The sequence below is a fragment of the Aquila chrysaetos genome, chromosome 6 (genome assembly GCF_900496995.4).
Source record: "Aquila chrysaetos chrysaetos chromosome 6, bAquChr1.4, whole genome shotgun sequence".
Taxonomy (NCBI): Eukaryota; Metazoa; Chordata; class Aves; order Accipitriformes; family Accipitridae; genus Aquila; species Aquila chrysaetos.
The window spans coordinates 53,985,374-54,006,298 of NC_044009.1; the positions used below are offsets into that span (position 1 = coordinate 53,985,374).

The window sequence follows — 20,925 nt, forward strand, 5'->3', positions numbered from 1 at the left end:
CTGCTGGCTTTACCAAAGCTGTATTCAGAGGTAATACCACCTCTCTGCACGTGTTCGCTAATCCCTTGTTTATACAGGCAAAGGATGCACTAGCTTTTTTTTGGTGCAGCAACATTCGTGTTGCGTGGCTTTACTGTTAGAGCCCCAAATCCTTTCAAAGCTGCTGCTTTCCAGGGCGGGGTACGTCCCTTTCTGTATCGCGGGCAGGGGCCACGTTCCTTGTTCCTAAATGTGCGCTTTCCAGTCTGGCTGTTGTAAATGCCTTGCATGGCCCAGCTTGGCAAGTCGTTTGGATGACTCTGAGAGATCTTCTCTCGTTATTGTTTACATCCCACCCATCCTTTTGTCCTTTGCAGCTCTTATACGCAACGATGTAATTATTGTCAGGTTACGGATCACAAAGGCCGAGTTATTTTAAGTGCGATCACCACACCTGCACCCTCTGGGACACGGGCCTTCTGCGTGGCTTCCCACCCACGTCGGTGGCGGGGCTGGCTCCCCGGGGCCGGGTCCCCTTCGGAGCAGAAGTCCCACAGACCCGAGTGGCACTTGGGAGTTTTCGCAGCCTGGTTGCGCTCTTCGACATCCAAGCAAACTGGAAGAAGCGCGATAAAAAGGCTGCAAGGACGAGTAGGTGTTGAGGGGTTTCGAGCAGCGTCCGTCTGAGGCAGTGCAACAGGCTGCCGGGCCCGAGTCCCGGCCTTGCGGAGCCGCGGCAGCTGAGTCGATTTTAGCGCCTCTCGAGGAAGTTTGTTTTCTAGGGGCTGAACCGCTCGCCTTCGGCGGAACGCGGCCTTTCCCGGGGCTGCCCCCACTCCCCCCACAGGCGGCGGAGGGCGGGCACCGCCCGGGCGCGCCCCCCCACCCTCGCCGCCGCCTGAGGAGACCCGGGCGGCGCGCGGCGGTCCCGTGAGCCGCGGAGTCCCGGCGCGGGGCCATGCTAAGGCGGCTGCGGGACCTGCCCCGCCGCCCGGCCCGGCGCGGCCTTGCTCGGCTCGGCTAGGCTCGGCTCCGCCCCGCCGCTCCCCGCCCCCGCGGAGCCGGTCCTGCGGAGGGGCGGCCGCGGGGGTGCGCGGGGCGGGGACTGCCGCCGCCTGCTCCCAGTGAGCTCATCCCGCCGACGCGCTTGCCCGGCCGCGGAGGAGCCCTGCTTGGGCCGCGCCGCGCCGCAGGAGCCCTGCCTGGGCGAGGGGGGCCGGGTCCCGCGGGCGGAGGTAAGCCCTCCCTGCCGCCTCCTCCTCCTCCTGTCCGCCGGTGCCTGCGGGGCGCGCCCTTCGCCCGGCCTCTCCGGAGGGCTGCGCGGGGGCTCGGCGGGAGCGGAGGCGCGAGTGAAAACTTTCTGGCGGAGGAGCGTGTACGGGCATGTCGGGCGGCCGCGCCCGGTGGACACGGGGCGGGGGCGGGGGCCGAGGCCGAGGCGGCCGGCGGGGCTGAGGCGGCGCCTGCCCCCGTGCCGGCGCGGCGGGGCCTGGGCCGTGGCCGGGGCCGTGGCCGTGGCCGGCACAGGTGGGGGCAGGGCAGGGTAGGGCAGGGAGGAGCGCGGACAGGCGCGGCCTGAGGGGGCCGGAGGGTCCGGGGGCGGCCGGCGCGGGGCTGGCCGGGGCTGGGGCCGGGGGTCCGGGTCCCGGGGCCCCGGGTCCCGGGGCCGGCGGAGCGGGCGCTCCCGCAGGGGCGAGGCCTGGCGCTGCCTGCGCGGCCGGGATTTCCGCCTCCCCCGCGCACACACACACACACACTCACGTTTCTGTGACTAGTACGGTTTTCCTTCCTTTATTAGCGGAGTTTCTGGAAAAAAACGGTCTTGCTCTTGGGAAAGCTTGATTTCTTTGTGGTTACTTGTTTCTGCTAGTAAAATGCGAAGAAGACCCTGCTAAGAACAGGAAACGTGCCGCGACTGTCTCGTTAATAGTATGGCAGCGAAAGTTAACGAATATGGCAAGGATAGCCGTGCGTTATTAAGTCTGGTCTGCGGGAGATTCTGTGTTCTGGGCGGCGTTGGCAAGAAGGGAGATGTTCAGCTATTTACCTGTGTAGACCCGAATGGAGGGTATGTGGGCATGTGTGTATCCCTTGGTGATGACCTTGTTCTGATTACTAAAATAGAAGGTCCTGCCCTTGTGGTCGTCAGCATCACCTGCTATGATTTCAAGAATAAAATGATAAAACGATAATTTGATTTGTCTTTTAATATGTCAGCTACTAATGATGTATAGTAACCCTGTATTTTGTAGCATACTTTCTAAAGCTTTCTGATTTCTAAGTAGTGTTGTTTCAGTTACTTGTTTGCCCTAGCATCATAATGCATATTTATTGGACACAGAGTAAACTGGGTCTTAAACAATTGTTCTCAAAAATAGAATGTAAATGGAGACACCTTTCTGTGAGGATGAGCCTTCAGGGGGAAGAAAATGGGTTTAGATATGCTTCAGTGTGGTACTGTGTGGGTCCCCTCAACCCTGTTCTTTGCTTTGTACCCACCTCCTTTTCACCCTCTGTGGCAATGTGAAAGTGGCACTCGTCTGGTCTGGTTCAGAGGTTGTGTTTTCTGACTCATGAAGCAAACGCTGCTTTACCATTTGGAAAGCTAACAGTTGGGGATGTGGGAGGTTTGCTTTGGGCTTCTGTCATTGCTGGGTGTAAAGCAGTTTGCAAGAGGTGTACTGGTTTAGAGTATGTTACATGTTTTATTCAGCCAGGCTACTTCAGAGTTTTCCAGGGTTATTCAGTACAAGTGAAAGTCCTGTGTTAGCTCGTATTTTTGATAGCTGTTGCTTAAAAATAGCCTGATGCGTATGATATTAAAAATACCAGGGAATAAGGCAAATAAATGTGATACCTTGGATCCTACAGACTTTCCTGCCACTGTAGTTTGCTATGCAGCTGCCAAAAATGAACCTTTCCCATTTGTTCTGCTCTGACAGTTAAGTGCTGGAAAAATAGCATTATTAAATAATGCTATTAAACATGGTAAGCACAAACACAAGAGCTTCATTTACATGGATGCTCTAAAGTGCTGGCTGTCTTGCTTTCTCGGTTTAGCTAACCATTGGAATGTCCAAATGGTGATGAATTATGTCAGCTTTAGAGCCAAAACATATTTGGTTCAGGGCCAAAGTTGCTCAGCTTCCCATAACAGTCTGTAGGAAAAAAGACATTTTGTGTGTCTAACCACAGTCCTGAAGTTGATGCCATAGCAACTTTGTGATCTGAGTATATACTTCTGAAGACAGCTAAGCAGTATTAGCAGAGGTGTTCTGTTTTTCTTTAGCTGAACTTCTTACTGTCATCAAGATTAAACCTTTCTTTGAAGATGAAAGATTAATCAGCAAGCCTTCAAACTCTTCTGTGTGTAAGAACATCAGCCTGATCTGTTGGTTATTTGTAATGACACCCATAAACATCTGTAAGTTGCGATTTATATTAATGGCTTTAAAATTAAGATTTTTTCTGTAGAGATGCTGTTTTGACTAAAAATTGGTATTTCAGGCTCTAGATCTAGGAGTTGATCTTCATGTTTTCCAGAAAAACAGAGAAAGGTCAGCTTTGGGTTTTGTGTGTGGGTAAAGTTTGAGAAAACTGTGTTAGTTCATGTCTTTCAGTTGCTTTCAGCTCCCAAGACTTAACATGGAGGTTGGAGAGTTTATCACAAAGCTGTGGCAATGGACAAAGGAAAAAAAAGCATATGGCCTAACAAATATATAAGGTCTTATTTTTTAAAAATATGTTTGTGTATAGGAGGTACCGCTGTTAGAAAACTGACTTCTGAGTAATAAGTAAGGCATAGTATAACACCAAACTGAAAAAAACCCAAAAGCAAGCACTGAAACAGTCTGTGATCCTCACTGTATTTGGTTTTGTATTTAACGTTTTTAGTTTGAAAAGTGCCCTGTTTAAAAAACGAAAAAACCCTCAAAAACTAAAAAAGGAAAAAAAAAAGAAGTAGTTTTGGTGGGACCTCAAACTCTCTGATCTTGTCCTGAAGGGAAGTAAATAAAGGAATCAGTTGCTCATTAATACAAAATATCTATTGTGTGGCCTAATATTAATGTGTCTACTTCCTATGCTCTCTCTTACTGCCTTCTCCTTTTAAAATTGTTTAGTATGACTGATTAAATCCTTCAGTATTTATTGTATTTAGGAAATTCTATAAGGATATTTCAGCATGCTTACCTGATTAGATTATTTATCTACGTATAAAATATGCTACAGAGATAGTGAGATGCTCTCTGTTCTGTATTTAGCCTCACCATATAGCTTTAAGATTCTAGTGCAGCATACCTTTCCTGCTTACTTAGGATGGAGACAATTTTAAGTAGGGAGAGTCTGAACTGGAACACAGGTTTTCTGCCATCCAGTTTTGTGCTTCATCAAAATAGCGTGCTTTTGATCTCCTTATGATAGCTAAAATGTCCTGTTGCTTTCCTGCCCCCGCCCCTGGCTTTCAGCTTCATAAAGAGACTATTCCTTCAGAGTTTGCTCTATAGTTATTTCAGGTTTCTGTGCTGTATAGGTGATACATCACTGTATAGATTTCTTTTTCATCCATCCTTGTCACTCCTGCATCTTGAAATATATGCATTGTAGTTCAAGTTAATGTAGTGACTTTAACTTTTTAAAGGCCTGTTTCTCTTGCCATGTTTCGGGAATTCTGTTTTTGTTTCCTTCCCTCCGCTCACTGAGAGGAGGCCTGTTAAGCTGTAGGGTTAATCTGTAAAGGCACTGTGGTACTGTAATATTAAACTTTGTGATGTCTTAACTTCAGTGCTTGGCCTCCCTGTATAATGTATGGAGATGCTCCTGTGCCTAAGTAGTATTTGTAAGAGTCTGGAAGCAGAAGACCAGGTAACAAAAAGTGTCTTATTAGAGTGAGTTAGTTCTCCATTGCGTGACTGGGAGTAGTTGCTGGAATATGTACTTTATTTCCTGAGGTAGTGCTGTCTCCAATTTAGTATTTCACTTACTTTCTTTTCTCTTCTTGATCTGGAATAATAATTTCTAATGAGGGTGCCAGTTTGAAAACAGAAGTTCCGCTAGTTTGTTGGATGAAATGCCTTGCAGATCAGCCAGCTTGCCAGATTTGAAGTGTCTCCTCATCAGTGTCTTGTCGTGTGGGATGTCAGTTCTTAAGTGTTCGCAGAGAACAGTTTGCTAGGTTTCATAGACTATATAGTGCTTTCAGTTTGAGAATCTCGCTGGGTCTTAAAGAGGGATCAGTTCAGCGATCTCAGTAAATGAGTTCTTTGCATAGCCATTAACAGAAATTTAGATGTCTTTGAGGTCAAATCAAGAGCTGCTTTTAGGATCCTGATGTTGTTGAAGTTGGTGGCAATGTTCAATAAATTATTGCGGATTTGACCATTTTCTGTAAATACTCTGTGTCAACAGATGTAGGCTTTATGGTTTTTTAGTGTTTCCATGGTGACTTATTTGGTGAAGTATTTCTTGGGCACTTCTGCAATCCAGATGACCAGAATGATTTTGGGAACAGGGCTGATCTTTAAGTCACCTAATTCTTCCTCATGTGCCTTGGTGAATTCAGCTTTATCTAGACATGTATGAAATTGTAAAACTAGGTGCAATTTAGCATTCTAGTGATCTTAAATATTGTAACCACGGAAGGTACAAAGCTACAGATAGGTATTTTGAATCTCTCTGTGCATTTTTTTTTTTTTTTAATCAGCTGCCTTAAATTCATGGTGTTGCTTTAAAGTTAGAATTTGTGAATTATCAATAAATGCGGATTCCCATGTTTTAGATTTCTGAAATAGAGGGTGGTATTAAAAGAGGAGAAACTCCATAGCCTCTGGTAGAATTGTTCACAGTCTCATTTTGGCCTGCAGTAGAATTTCTGCTCTGATTAGTGATCCAAGTATTACTCAAATTTAACACTTTTTTTTTTTTTTTTAGAAAAAAATGCATTGTATTCCAGCACTGTAAGAATTAACCTGTCAAAGAAAAGTGCGCAAGGTGCATGTATGACACGTACTGCATTGCGGAGGAAGTGAAACAGTTGTACTGGTGGAGTAGGAATGGCCTGTGTGGGTGGTCTCAAGGAGCCACATTGGCAAATGCATCTTGGGACAGTGGTGGTCATGACTGGAGTCAGTAGCTTGAATGTTCAGCCTCCTTCACTTCAAGTTGTTTCTTACCCTTTCCCTTCTACCTGTGTATTCCCCCTATCTAGCTCAGACAAATCTGTAATTAAAATATTCAAGAGTTAGCATGTTTGTAACAAAGTCTGAAGACTTTGTAAGGAGTCTTTTTGGCTTAATCCAAGCTACTGCTGTGGTTAGTCCTCTAATTTGGAGAGGAAAGCATGCTTGGCCATATTGGGGAGCCTTGGCTTCTGGTTGAACTTCTGACTTCCTCTGTAAAGGTCGCTCAATTTTATATACATTCATTGAATTAGCAACTGTTATTAGTGCTCCTGTTATCTGTACCTGGTGGCATATAAAGTGCAATTTCAGAAATGTGTAGTGTGAAAGGGTGAGGGGCTGCTACTTGTTTGCTGCGTATTTCTCATATTTGATAATTAACAGCTTTAAAAACAAAGGTGCCTGTAAAACGTTTGCTGCATTGCATTGAAGTTGCGTATATGGTGCGGATTGGTTTTCTTGGTTTGTTTTTGCTTTGTTGGTGGGGTTTTTTTACTTGGTTTGTTGGGGGGGGGGGTTTCTGGTTTGGCTTTTTTTTAAGACTAGATCTTAGTCTTGGTTAAATTTAGATCCAGCAGGAGAGAAGCTGGAACTTGTTAGCAACACAGGAAACGCCCTGAAAGAAAAGCGTTTGATGTGTACATTTGTGTGTAAATGTGAACTCTGCAGCTATATGGCTGGAGTTAGACTGTGGGGAGCTCTGTTTAGTTTAGAATAGTTTCGCATCTTTAAATGTTGTGTTAGGTTCTGGTAGAACTTTGCTGCCATGTGGTTGATATAATTAAGTATTAATTGTTAAATATCTATGACTTGTCAAAAGTTGGTAGTTTTAAGTGAGATTCAAAGCTATTGCACTTAAAATAGCCGAGGTGTTTAATTGCTGAAAAGACAGAGTCCAGATGAAACTGCTTCAGCTTTGCTTCATCTGGACAAATGTTAGAATTTGAGTAGTCTAAAGATTGTGCTTTTCTTCTTTCAGTCATTTACAATGAAACTAATCCATTTCTTTCTTAACAGATGTCCTTTCCTTAGAATCTGTATTTCTGACCATACTTCAACAAGTTAGGATTTGAACAATATACAAGTGAGAATAAATAGAAGCAAAATATGACCTTTGCTTTTTGAAACCTAAATGAGATGGAAGTTGCTAGAGAGTTTAATGTGTGGGTTGGTTTTGGTTCGGGCTTTGTTTTTTGCCTTTTGTGTGTGTGTGTGTGTGTGTGTGTGTGTGTGGTGGTGTTTTTGAACAAGAATGAATTTTGGAGGGAGGCTGTTCTTGTGTTTTACACCAGAAATGCCTTTGAGTTGAGTTGACTATTTAGTTAATATGCTTCAAGGTTTGTTTTACATTGGGCTAAATTCCTACTGAGGTCACAAAGGGATTTTTTTGTGTTAGTAAGGACTGAGTTCCTGGATTTTTGAACAATATTTGCCAGAAACTGAAAGTTTGAAGAAAAGAAGGAGGAATATTACTGCCACAAAATGTAGATATGGTTTTGCTATGACAAAGTAAAACTTTCAGCACTTCCCAACCACTGATACAGAATCTTTGTACGCATGCAAGAATTACTTAGAAAAGTTCAAGAGACAATGTGAAGACATCAGGGGAAAGCTTTGCTTTATCCTCAGATAAATTATACTTGGCAAAGGTAGGAGTATAGGAACGTTGTGCCTTCTAGCACGGTGTACCAAACTAATGTACAGTTTCAGAATTCATTGATACATTTAAAACTCTGGGAATACAGAGCTGGTGTGTATAGAGTTTTTGTTTATTCTGTCTAGGCTATTTCTTGTGCCACTGTGGTACACTACCAGATGTATTTTCTGCAAGTTTGCAGTAAGTCAATCAGTGAGTGACGGGAGAACTTCTTATAAAGTTTTATATTCAATCAGAGGTACTAGGCCGATTTTGAAAGTTTTGGGAAAAAATGATCTAATTAATGTTGGGTTGGTTTTTTTTTTTTCCTGACCAAAAATGCTGCACTTTGTCTTTAAAAGACAATACAGAAAGGAGGACAAAAGTGACATGAAGTTATTTTGTTCTGCTAGAGTTCAAAGCTTTGTAAAAGTCTGTACCAGAGGAATATATGAAATGGTTTGTTAGAGGACTTTTTTCTTTTTCTCCCCCGCCCCATGCGGAGGATTCTTCCAAGGTGCTTGCATCCTCTGCTGCAGTGTGTAGCGTCAGAGTTCTGTCCTGGATCGCGCTGGGGAAATGGGCTTCTTGAGAGAGCTCATTTTATTAGTAAAGTGTTCAAAGAATCTGGCTAACTGGCATCTGAGAAATCTGACACTGTCCCTCAATCTAGTAGAAACAAGATTCTTGTCTTCCTATTTTCATCATGTCTGCTAATAGGAAAAACAAATGCTTTTCTCCTTAGTGAGCCTTGCTTGAGCCTCCTTTCCTCAGTTCTTAGTTTTCCCCAGGAGAAAAATTGAATTTTGTTTCTTTGCAGTTTTTCTTCTGTTCGCAGGATTTTGAGCTAAGTGAGTTCTTGTTGGTGTTACATCTATTCTCTTCATAAATCAGTGAACTCAGCTCATTCCATTTACATGGGACTTGCAAGCATCCCATTAACAGGTTAAGGTGAGGCAGTATATACTGTCTTGGCAAACATGTAAAGATTTACAAAGACCTAAGATTTTAATGAATAATTTTTTTTTTTTTTTTGAAGGATACAAGTTTGTATTCCACTACTAGATAAATTCTGGTTGTGAGATTTAATTTTTTTTTTTTTTTTTTTGACACTTGCCTGCAGAGGGAATACTTTCTGGCATCTGAATTAGAGGCTTTAGCGGTGTTTGGCTGTTTAATTACTGAAAGCAATAGGACAACTGTAAAATTTTAATAAATATGGGCTTGTCAGGTATTTCATATTTTTGGTGAGAACATGTAAGATCTTGTCTACCCCAGGGAGTTCCTGCAGAATGAGGCAGGGTGTGAATGTGAAGCACTTCTCCCCTTGCATAGACAAGCCTTTAATTTTTCTTCAAGAGCAAACCCTGGGATGTTCCGTGTATATTCTTGTCCCTGGTTTGAGCTCTGTAGTGGACTTACAGCTGACAAGGAATAATACCTAAAGCGTGTATCTAGTTCATGTGAATAATCTCATTGATATCTGTGGTCTACTTGTGTAAAGAGAATACATACATGCTGGGTTGGGGCAGGATTGGAGGGCTTGCTTGTAAGCCTGTTGTGGTAGATACTGCCTGTCATAAACGTTCAAACAGAGCTTATTTTAACACTGTAAAAAGGTCTCTTGATGCTACTGCATTGCACATTAAAATGAAAAGTGCTTTAAGGGAAAAGGAATTGGAAGAATGTGGATTTTAAGAGTGTTTCCTTGTAGTTTACACTACAGAAGAATGCCTCAGTCTTGTCCATAAAATAACATAATCAAGTAACTAAAAACAGAAGGTTTACATTTCACAGAGAGAAAAAGGTAGCATCCCAGGATTTGAGATGGGGGAAGTTGGGAGGGTAATATTTCTGCTTTGCCACATTCCTATGAGTGAGATTTCAGGAGACAGTTGAGCCAATCTAACAGTTTGTTGTGATTCAGAGGAGTGGTTTTCCTTCCTTCTGTACCTGTCATGAGATCCTGCTCTTTTTCCTGTGTCATCTCTGTTGCTCATCTGACTCTGCAGTGCAGTTCAGCAAACACATAGAGAACTATTCAGCGCTGGCACAATGCAGCAGAAATATACAGCTGACCCCTTTGGCCACCTTGTAAAGACTTGCCCATTATAACCTTGAGCAAACTGGTTTTTGCTCCTCTTAAGTAAAATGGAAATAAGACTACTAACCTCCCTGCAGGCTGTTATGAGCTGTAATATGTTTTGAGATGGTCTGAGGAAGAAGAGGTAGTATATAGAGATGCCTCAGATACATTCTGATTCACGTACCTTCTAGATTATGTAACTGAAATGTCTAGTCTCTAGGCAGCCTCAAGAATGTTAATGTTAAATTCCCAAGTTTGCCAAATTATTTTATCCACTTAGATTACTGCTTTATACCCTTTTTTTGTGTGTGTGTGTGTATGTGTAATTGTGCTAACATGTCCTGGACAGCAGTAACAGTCCCAGTATGTTTGAGCCTTGTGTTCCTGTTTATTTCTGTGTTTTAGGGTCACTTAGGAGTTGCATCTTGCTCCTTTTTTTGGGGGGGGGAGCATTTGTTGACAGATCCGTTTAGGCAGTTGCATTCTCTGAAGGAAATAACTCTGTCTGCATTGCATTTTTAATACAGGTTTCCAAGATTTTCTTGTATGACTTGTCCTGCTTGAGCACGGGTGGTCTGGACCAGATGACCCCCAGAGGTCCCTTCATTCTGTCATCAGTCATTCTGTTACTCTACCCTAATTAAGGAAGTCTTAATGAGTGTTGTTACTTTTTGTCATTGTGGGTATTTCGAGCTGTTGTTCAACACATATTACCTCTAGTAACTGAGGCTAGAAAATAAATACCCTAATGAAGAAAATATCATCAATTTGAAACCAGAGTAATATATTTTTAAATTCACATTAAAACCTCCAAAAGTGCTTACTTAATAATAGATAGGTTCATCTCTATTTTTAGGCCTGTGAAGCAGGAAGTATATCATGTATCCTTTGTATACAGAGTTTGGATGGAGCTCTGCATTTGATTTCTGGCAAAAGTGAGTGGCTGTGATTCCCAGCCATTTCATGATCAGGTATTTTATGATTAGGGATTACAGAAAATACACTGTCCCAGAATTTCTAAGGATATCTGACATGGGGAAAAAAATAGACCAGAGCATGCACCTGTATTGGACATCAATGTCTAAAACAGAGAGACCTGTATTGTTAGGAGGAAATTATTAGTAAAACGGGAGGAGAGGGACAATTTTTGATTTTTGAAAGAGAAAAATTCCATGAAAAATCAGAGAATAAAATCCTGACAATAATCTGGTAGGATGGATGAAAGATATAGGAGATCTGGAACTAGATATGATAAGGAACTAAAATTAAAAAAAGCTTTTACAGCACCTTCTCAGCATCATTCAAGGAAATACAGCTGTCTATATTAGTGTGACCTTTTTAGAAAAAAAAAAAATGTCAGGCATACTAGATTCATTGGAAACTTGGAAAGTAGCTGTGATAATGAAAAAGCCACCTTTTCTGTGTTCTGGACATAATACTGACTTTGACAGCTTTGCTTAGTCTGTTGCTAGATTTATCGAAGGGGTCTCCTGTTGCAGCAGTCGGTCAGGGACAGTTAAGCTACAGGGTGGCACTTCTTCACGTCTCTGAGCAGCCAAGCTGTATTAAAAGGAGCGCTGGGCCAGAGAAGTGAAGTTGCTGAGGCTGTCGCCATTAGGTGTGTGAGGGCCTGCAGCGTGCAGTTACACCAACAAAACTGCTCCCTTGCCAGTCTGCTTCACTCGGATGGGGATGATGATACTTCGTTAATGCCATTGATGGCTTTGCTGGTGTAGTTTCCTTAATGTATCAGTAAAAGTATCCAGGAATAGACCTAGCTTTGGTTTCAGTGTAGGAGTGAAAGTTGAACAGCTGGCCGGTAGGAGAACTGATGGTGTACCAGCATAGAGAAACTGAAGGGAGCTGTACTGCTGCCCCCTCCACTTGTAGATTCACTTCAGTGGTGTTTTCAAAGTTCACATTCCTTAGTAAAGTGACTGTCAGCTATCTCAAAATTTTATCCTCTTCTGAGAGATCTTCTCAGCATCTGTAGTGATCTGCCCTGCTGAGTTACCTGCAACCAGAGACAGGGCTAAGGACTCTGAAAGGAAGAAAACTGTGGGGCGGTGACTTTTGGCAGGCAATGTACGGTGCAAGTACATATCGACACTCTGTAAATTCAGCAGTGTTTTGACTGGTCCCCTTTTCTGTTGTTGCGTAGAATAATTCTGCTTTTCAATGGATGAAAGAGATGGTGGAAGAAGACTTCACTTCTAGACACTAAGCATATATTTTCATATTATGTCCTACAGTATTTTCCTTGAGTTATATGCATCAACTAATCAAATACTGCCAAGTTTCACTAGTGCCTGCTTTGGCTTGGTATCAAATGATTTCATTTAGCATTTGGAGGGAATTTGTTTTCTTTTTCTGAAAGGATCATCAGTTAGTCTGTTAAAAGTCTTTGGAATTCAGTGATGATTTTTTCTTTTTTTCATGTACAAAGTGGCACCACTGTCAGACTAGATACAGTAGATACAGCAGGTGGCATTTTAGGTGTACAAAAACATGCCCTTTTTAAAAATGTGACAGAAGACAGTCATGCTACGTGTTTATATGTAGTCTGGTGGTAGAATCATTTCACTTTGAGGTACAGTAAACTTTCTTCGAATCTGGAGCTGTCTAATGTTTTTTTTTTTTTTCCTTTGTTCTTGTTTTGGTTTGTTATGTGTAGCTTTGTAGACAAAAGAAACAAATATGGAAATTAATGTGTTGGACCACATGCTATTTTAATATGTCCAGAAGAGACCCGTGGTGTTAGATCACTTTGAAGTCACTTTTTTTTTTTATATTGCCTAGAGTACTGTTTTGAGAGCTCCCTTAGCTTACCAGTGTACTCCACTGAAATTCTCAAGACATTACTCATTTAGGTCAGGTCTAATTTTGGAAAAGAAAGTCTGTGATTATTTTCTTTTTCTTTTTCTTTTTTTTTCTTTTTTTTTTTTTATATATATTGAGGCTGATAAGAGCTTGGTTGGTGTTCTTCGGACTGAAAAGGAACAGAAGTGGCCACTTCGCAAGATCTGAGTTACACATCTTAAATCTGAAGACAACACTCTGTGCAGGCACATAGGATTTGTGGATAGGTTTATGTAGGATTTTTTTATGTATAGGATTTCTCATCTGCAGTATCTGGGAAGTTGAACGTGTTAAGCAAGTTGAAAGTGAAACTTAATAACTTTATCCCCCTTGCTATTGGTTTACCCTGATGTTTCCTTCTAATAAAGTATTTTATGATATTAAATCCCTTTACATGGGACAACTTCCTTCCCTTGAAGTTTTAAGGTGGTTGAAATAAAGCGTGATTTATTTGTGAGCTGTAGCCTAAAAGCCACAATAAACAAGCAGATGGTTGTTCACCTGTCTCAGCTGCAGCAGTTCATTTGCTAAGCTTATGGATTTTAGTGCTATTTAGTAAGTCTAGGAAGGTTAAGTCATTAGTATTCAACCTTACTGGGTGGACCTTATAATCTTCTCAGTAGTGACATGTGAGGGAAATGTAGCCCTTGGCTACTCACCCATTGTGTGACTGGAGAACTTGTCTGTCCTTTGAGGGGAGTCTGAGTAGAAAAGGTGTGACTTAAACAAAACTGAGTTTTGGTTAAGCTGATTCTGTCCTGGATTATGACAATAGACAAATTATGTGTATGCTATCTGATGAGGAAGCAGTGACCATCTTAAAAGAATGTCCTGTACCAAAAGTTGATGATAATTCAACTGTCATGATGTCATTTTGCTGTCTGCTAAATGAAATTTGGTCTTTTTCTCCTATGGAGGAGAGTATAAAAATTGCATGCACAGCTGGAGGAGACAGCCGTGTGAGTTATAAAGTGTGATGAATCCAATATGCCAGGTAGTGTTCCTGAATCAGCTGGTAGGATTATGTTGCCTTGCGGACGTGAAATGATCTGTCATTGCGCTCAGAATTTTCATGTGGTGAAGACATCGCTCCTGGTGCTGCAGGAGAAACTGTATTCTTCCCTTTACTGCAGCACAAAGAAGAGAGGATCCCTAATCAGAAGTAGGTGTTGGAGCCCTTTGAAAATCCTGCCCAGAATTATTACAGATTTGATGCCTGGCCAATCAGTTTGGTACTGTTATATGAAGTTTGTAGCCTGTCCTGTAGTAATAGATTTTTTGCAGAGTAGGTATTACTTCTGGTTATTGCTTGTCCTTAACACTAAAAATATTTGTTACATCTAGACTGATTTCTTCTGCTTCTTTCTTTCCCCGCTTAACTTTCTAGACTGTGGTGATTCCTTAATAGTACATGTAGTTTAACAGGAGCAGAAAAACCTTGCTTAAATACAAATTGCAAAGACTAACCCATACAGACTACCTGTTGAGCCTTTTTTTAGAAATGGGGGGAACCCACAACTCTTCTAATGGACATACTGGAAGCTGCATGATGCCTGAATAGTCCAGAGATCCAGTCTGTTAAAACACTGGGGTCAATTAATATAGATACCGATGTGTTATCTGTCCCCATTTTTACTTTGCTAGATCAATCCTGTCTTCAATTTTGTGGGTCATGAAGCAGTGCCTGGATTTGCAGCAGTATGGAGGAGGCAGGTTTAAACTGATGCAGAGTGGTGGGCTGAAGGAAAATGGTTTTGCCCACTAAGTTGTTTGAACTGTAGCCTGTATGATGTAAGATGGATGCATTCTGCATTGCAGTTACTTTTGGCTGTTTGGAGAGAGTGGTTGTACTGTTTTACAAGCAGCTTGTTGATGTTCATCTGGAAATTAGGACTGTATCTAGAACAGTTGAGAAACTGGAGACACGTTTTGTTTCTATACTCCTCATCTTCTGTGCTTTCTGGAGGGACGGTGCTGTCATAACCTAAGCGTGCAACTGTTCGGTACAGTAAGACTTGATTATTATGAGTTGGGTCAAGACTTTGGTTAGCATGATTTTTGTCTTCCTTTCATTTTCTGTATGCTAGTAAAGCCGAAATGGCAGTTTCTGACCTAGTTTTCATCTAGTTTTAGGCTCTTGATTTTCTGCTGACATAGTGTGTGCAGGGTGTCACTTCTGCCAGCTGGAAAGTGATGAGTTTTCTTGCCTGGTGTTTTGACCCTTTCATAATTGATTTTAAAGTAGGGCGTTTGTCGCTTTTTCTGTGTTTAACATGAGAGGATGGGGAGAGATGGGATGAAAGTGGCTGTTATGACAAAGGCAAGAAAAAAACATATCTATGGTTATATTTCATTTTCCTTTGCTCCCTCCTGCCTAAATGCAAACTATGTCGGTGATGTCCATTGGTTCCTAGGGATTGCTAACTGGGATGCTTATAATGGTGTTTCTTCAGGACTTTTTTTTTTTTTAAACCTTGTGACCTTATTTCATTGTAGAATGCCTCTCTAAATAGTGACCCTCCACTTAGAGGAGGGCCAGCTGGTTGTTTGTGGGGTTTTGGGGTTTTTTTGAAACCTTTTTATTGAGGTGAGGATTATTGCTGAAGACAAGTAGCAAGCAGTCTTCCTCTTAACCACCCTTCATTATTCTGCTCTCACCACACCCACCCACCTTCTTCTTGCCTCTGAAGTGAAAACTTAGTTTGTGGCATAATCTATATACACTGATCCCTGTCTTGCAAAGCTGGAGGAGAGAAAAGATAATTAATTGAATTTAGAAATAAAAGGCCGTGGAATGATAGAGGGTAATTTACTTCTGTGATACCTAAAGATAAAATTGAAGGGAGAAAACAGCCCTGGTGAGAGTGGAGTCAGGCTGAATGAGATGAGACTAGGAGAGCACAGCGGATCTTTTGATCCTTTGAAGAATTTGGCAGTATCTTGTAATTGACAAGAGCTACAGGGGTACCGTTCAGGAAGAAGCCTAAATAGCAACAATAAATTTGATAAATTCAGTAGGGATGAGAAGCAGGGGGTTTTGTTGGGGTTTTTTTGCTTGGTTGGTTGGTTTTCGTTTGGTTTTGGTTTTTTGTAAGTCATAACTGAGGAAAGGGGAAATTCTATAGAAAATGGTAGAAGGCTATGGTCTTGGCGTTTTCTCTGGAGGGACTTGGCAGAATGGGGAGAGAAGGGGAAAAATAAACTTGTCTACACCTCATCTGTGGTCAGATATTTTTCTTATGAGAAACAGCTGTGAATGTTTAAGATTTTATGGCTTCTCTGACAACTGCTGCTCTTCTTCCCCAATGTAGACAGGCAAATGACTCAGCTGATGATTCTTCATCGGCATCATTGCTGAATTGTTCAGGTTAGTTCAGACAGGTGCTTATGACCTTCGAAGTTAATATTTCTGACTTGTGAGTGCTCTTCATCTGCTTGAGTGCAAGATCAGTTTCTTCAGTGCTTCAGGGTAGTAACAGGTAGCTAGGGAACAGTAATCTTTAAAACTGATAAGCAGTCATTTCTGCAGTATCTGGCACCTGACCAAGGATTTTTGGACAACAGTCAAGTGGAGAGACCATCTTTTCCCCTGTGTTGGCAGTCCTTAGAGACAGTGGCCAAAATAATCAGCAACAGGGTAAAAGAGTAGCATAGCAGAAAACTGGGTGATTGCAGGGTAGAATAAGTACAACTATATCTGGGAAGTCAAATCTAGAACCGGACTGGTGGGAAAAAAGCTACTGCAAAAGCACATTCTAATAGCTAACATGATAATGAGGGTTTTTCTCATGCTTCCTCATCTTTCACCTCTTTCATTATATTTTAATAGTGCTTCGGGGCATAATTCCACTATTTAGAAGTGAGCAGCAAATTGGAAACCTTGGTGTTCTTTTGCAGTCTCCTATTAAATTGATGCATAGCTTTCAGGGGTGTCAGATAAGGGGGTGGGGGGAGGAATGTGGAGTATCTCATAGGTAAGATTAATAATAATTAGGTTACTGAATGGGCAACAAATGAAACAAATGAAGTGTAGCTTGTCAATTTTGTATCGGTATTGATCTTCCTGCATAAGAAATACCTACAAAGGGTAAAAATTGTTTAGGATATTGTAGAAAAATATTTCAATAATAGCTGTTTAACTTCAGTGAGTTTGTTTAGATTTGGCTAAATATAGTCCATTGGAAACATTGTAAATGCCTTTTACTTTTTTTTATTGAAGTCAGAGACAGACCTCTTCAGTGCATCTGTTTTATCTTTTTCGTTCATGTATTTGAATAATAATAAAACACAAATATATCTCATCAGAAGTTGTACCTTAAAAAAAAAAAACAACGTGAAAAACACTATTGTCTTGTTTTCAAATGGTTTTGTTCGTTCTTGAATTAGGAGTCTCTCAGATCTGGGAATATGCCCTCTGTTTATTGTAAAACATTAAATATTGATGACTGAAAATGTAGTCATTCTAAAGGATTTTTTACTTACTGTCTCGCTTGATTTCTGTTACATCAGTAACACCTTGGTGCTCTAAGTATTTTTTGCTGCTGCTGTTTTCCTCTTGTTTCAAAAATACAGTTAAATTAAAGGAATTTGAATTTGCCAGAAAAGGGAAATGTTGAAACTTTTCTGTATCTAAACAATGAAATTCTTAATGCGTTTAAAGACAATGAAAGCAGCTGTGACTAAATGAAGTTTTCTGCAAACCTCAGGACTGAATCTTGGGATATTTACAAAATACAAAATGCACTTTTTAAAATACAGCTTTTTTTGAAGTATATATTTAATAAATCCTACCCTGAAGGTGGTAAGTCCTTAAGTACTTCTGTGCAAATGGTAGAATGACTAAGATGTTCCACCCTTTATTTCTTTGCAAATATATGCTAACTGTTTTTCATGATTTAAATATGGAGAGGCTAAACAACACAGCTTTGGGAAGCAGGTAAATGTGGAGTTCACGGGCATTAGCTCAGGTTGTTACATACCATGTAGGATTAGTTTATTTGATCTCTCCAGAAGCAATGAACTGTTGTGGCTAGATCTTTGAAAATAACCCACTCTGATAGTTAAGGTATGTAGAACATGCGTGCTGCAAACCTTTAAGGAAGGTAGAACAAGTTACGAATGCAAACAAAATCTGTGAATCATCTTGTTACTGATGTTAGTATCTGTCAGTAGTAGCTATACGTGGAAAATATTCTCATGCAAGGAAGTTGCTGAGTTTTAAGGGAGACTCACAGGCAGAGTGAAAATGTGGAGAGATACTTTTTTTTTCTGTCTTTTTGCTTTTCAGAGGGGATTCCTTAGGTAGTGAAGTTAATTTGTAAAGATTAGGAATGAAGTAAAATGTTGTGTATGTCTGTGCTCCCAACTCTTTACATAACCTAGCATTTGTATTTTATAAATCTGATCTTGTTTTGGAGTCCCTCATTTATAATAACACTGATCATACAAATTCTTAAATCAAGGGAGTTTCCGCCCCTTCCCTTCATGCTCTGAGTATGATGCAGTTGTATGAAATGTCTTGTGTATCTGAAGATAAACAGTTGAACTGGTGGGAGGGCAGCACCTATTTTAAAATAATGTATTTGACATGCGCTGGGGTGGGGGATTGAGTTTTGTAAGCAGCTAACATGATGTTTGATTGCATAAGCAAAAGAGTGTTGAGGTATTTTCCTTCTTTTGTGACATTATTAATATCAGCCCTTGGATAACAAGTCCACATCTGGTATCTGTTTTAAAAATTAAAATGATAGTTCAAGTTTTTTAAAGACCTTGAAATCTTTTAAAAAGCAAAGAAACAAAAAACCCCACAACCGAACAACAAACAGGTGGTTTCAGGGCAGAGTTTAAAAATTGGAACCAAGGAAATCTAAAACTGAATTGTCTACCAAAGCAAAACTATTGCAATAGCTTAAAGTGATTCTGAAATCTTAGTTAGTGAATTATTTTATTTAAGCTTAGTTGTGGAGAAAGTGGAAATACAGTGTGCTTAGAAAAAACAAGATGCCAGCATTACTGGAAAATATCCTATTAATACAAATATCTTTAAAACAAAACAAGATCCAATATCCCATGTCTGTTTCAAGGGATGAGGAAATAAAAATGTATAGTATTGCTGTTCAATTTGATCAGTCTTCTTGAAGTGTGAAAGACGGGTATGAAGAAATTTTTTACCTGAAGCTGAAATGCTTTTTGGTATATGTCAGAAAGCTTCACAGTATGTACAAATAAGCTGGGATTTTTTTTTTTTTTTTTTTAAACACATAGTTTATTCGTAATCAGTATTTCTAAGCTGTAGTATTTGGTTGGTTTCCTAAATGGTTCAGCTACACACCTTTGTGGAATTTCAATGATGTTGTAAAGTAACCGAGGTGTTGTTGTCTTTAGAACTACTTAAGAAGACAGTTTATTTTTTTTGTACCTTTCAGCTTGCAAATGAATAGTAAATTTCACTGTGTGTGCTTTCATGTTCAGAGCCTTTATTGGTTAGGTCTTTCCTTGAGTGTGATTGACAGATCAAAAGGTGAATTTCTTTGGAAGTGGTTATCTTTCATTTTTGCATATCATTTTATAGGGGAGAAGGAAGGAAATGGACTTTGCTTCCAGGTAACAGGCAACTTTTGTGTCTACATTGAATGCATCTGAATAAGCAACCATCTCGCGCAACATTTCTGTTCTGTACTGGAATAGATCCTTGAAGAACTGTATGCACAGTAGGGAAGTTGGCCTCAATTCCAAAAAGAGAAAGTCTAGGATGGAATTGTCCTTGATTCCTTTTATTTGATCTCTTATTAACCCCTACCTATATCCTAAGAATAGGAATGACACATACTGTAAAATTTCAGTTCTATATCAAGCCTCTCTGTTCTGGTTAATAGAAAATTTATACTTGTCATGTTTGCAAAATAAGAAGGAAGTTAAGTATAGTACGCAAGTTCTCAGGTGTTTGTGGTTTTGTTGTTTTTTTGTTGTTGTTGTTTTTTTTCCCACTCTGTTCCAGCTATGTATGAAGAATATCATTCTCAGATTCTAAAATTCATTAACGGCTCCAGATCCTACCATTGCATAATGCAGTCTTTCTAACATGGCATACGTTTTTTGTATGGGAAAGAAAAAAAAAATCTTTTTATTTAAAAAGCAGAGTGTAATAAATATATTGGGACTCTTATTTTCTTTGATGTCTTAGCTTAGGAGGTTATCTGGAAGAGGGTGTTTGACTATGTATTTAGAAAAAATGCTTAGAGTTAGAATCATAGAATAGTTTGGGTTGGAAGGGACATTTAAAGGTTATGTAGTCCCAACTCCCTGCAATGAGCAGGGACATCTTCAACTAGATCAGGTTGCTCAGGGCCCCATCCAACCTGGCCTTGAATGTTTCCAGGGATGGGGCATCTACTACCTCTCTGACCAACCTGTTCCTGTGTTTCACCACCCTCACTGTAAAAAATTTCTTCCTTATATCTAGTCTGAATCTACGTTCTTTTAGTTTAAAACCATCACCCCTTGTCCTATTGCAACAGGCCCTGCTAAAAAGTTTGTCCCTGTCTTTCTTCTAAGACCCCTTTAGGTACTGGAAGGCTGCTATAAGGTGTCGCCAGAGCTGGACGCAGCATTCCAGGTGGGGTCTCACCAGAGCGGAGTAGAGGGAGAGTATCACCTCCCTTGACCTGCTGGCCATATTGCTTTTGATGCAGCCCAGGATACAGTTGGCCAGTAGACTTAGCACATTGCCGGCTCGCATCCAGCTTTTCATCCACTACTACCCCCAAGTCCTTCTCGGCAGGGCTACTCTCAATCCCTTCATCCCCCAGCCTGTATTGATACCAGGGGTTGCCCTGACCCAGGTGCAGGACCTTGCACTTGGCTTTGTTGAACCTCGTGAGGTTCACATGGGCCCATCTCTTGAGCTTGTCCAGGTCCCTCTGGATGGCATCTCCTCCCTCGGGCATGTCAACCGCACCACTCAGCTTGGTGTCATCTGCAGACTTGCTGAGGGTGTGCTTGATCCCACTGTCTGTGTCATTGATGAAGGTAGTAAACAGTACTAGTCCCAATACGGACCCTTGAGGGACACCACTTGTCACTGATCTCTATCTGGATGTTGAGCCGTTGACCACTGCCCTCTGGATGAGGAGAATTCCATCTGACACCAGCAAGCCTGGTGCCATGTAGTTGATTTTCTTTCCTTTCAG

At 41.2% G+C, this 20,925-nt stretch overlaps 1 protein-coding gene across 5 annotated transcripts in view; it reads left to right on the forward strand.

Moving 5' to 3' along the window:
- The first annotated feature begins 1,019 nt into the window (after positions 1–1,019).
- Positions 1,020–20,925, forward strand: part of TANC1 (tetratricopeptide repeat, ankyrin repeat and coiled-coil containing 1) — a 104,013-nt gene continuing 84,107 nt past the window's right edge. The window contains exon 1 of one of the 5 annotated variants that reach the window (XM_030016721.2): positions 1,020–1,214. The gene's annotated coding sequence lies outside the window, so the exon portion shown is untranslated. Of the gene's footprint in view, positions 1,215–1,333; positions 1,355–13,818; positions 13,899–20,925 lie in introns of those variants that run through there. The other 4 variants (XM_030016718.2, XM_030016719.2, XM_030016711.2 and 1 more) reach the window with 4 other exon arrangements.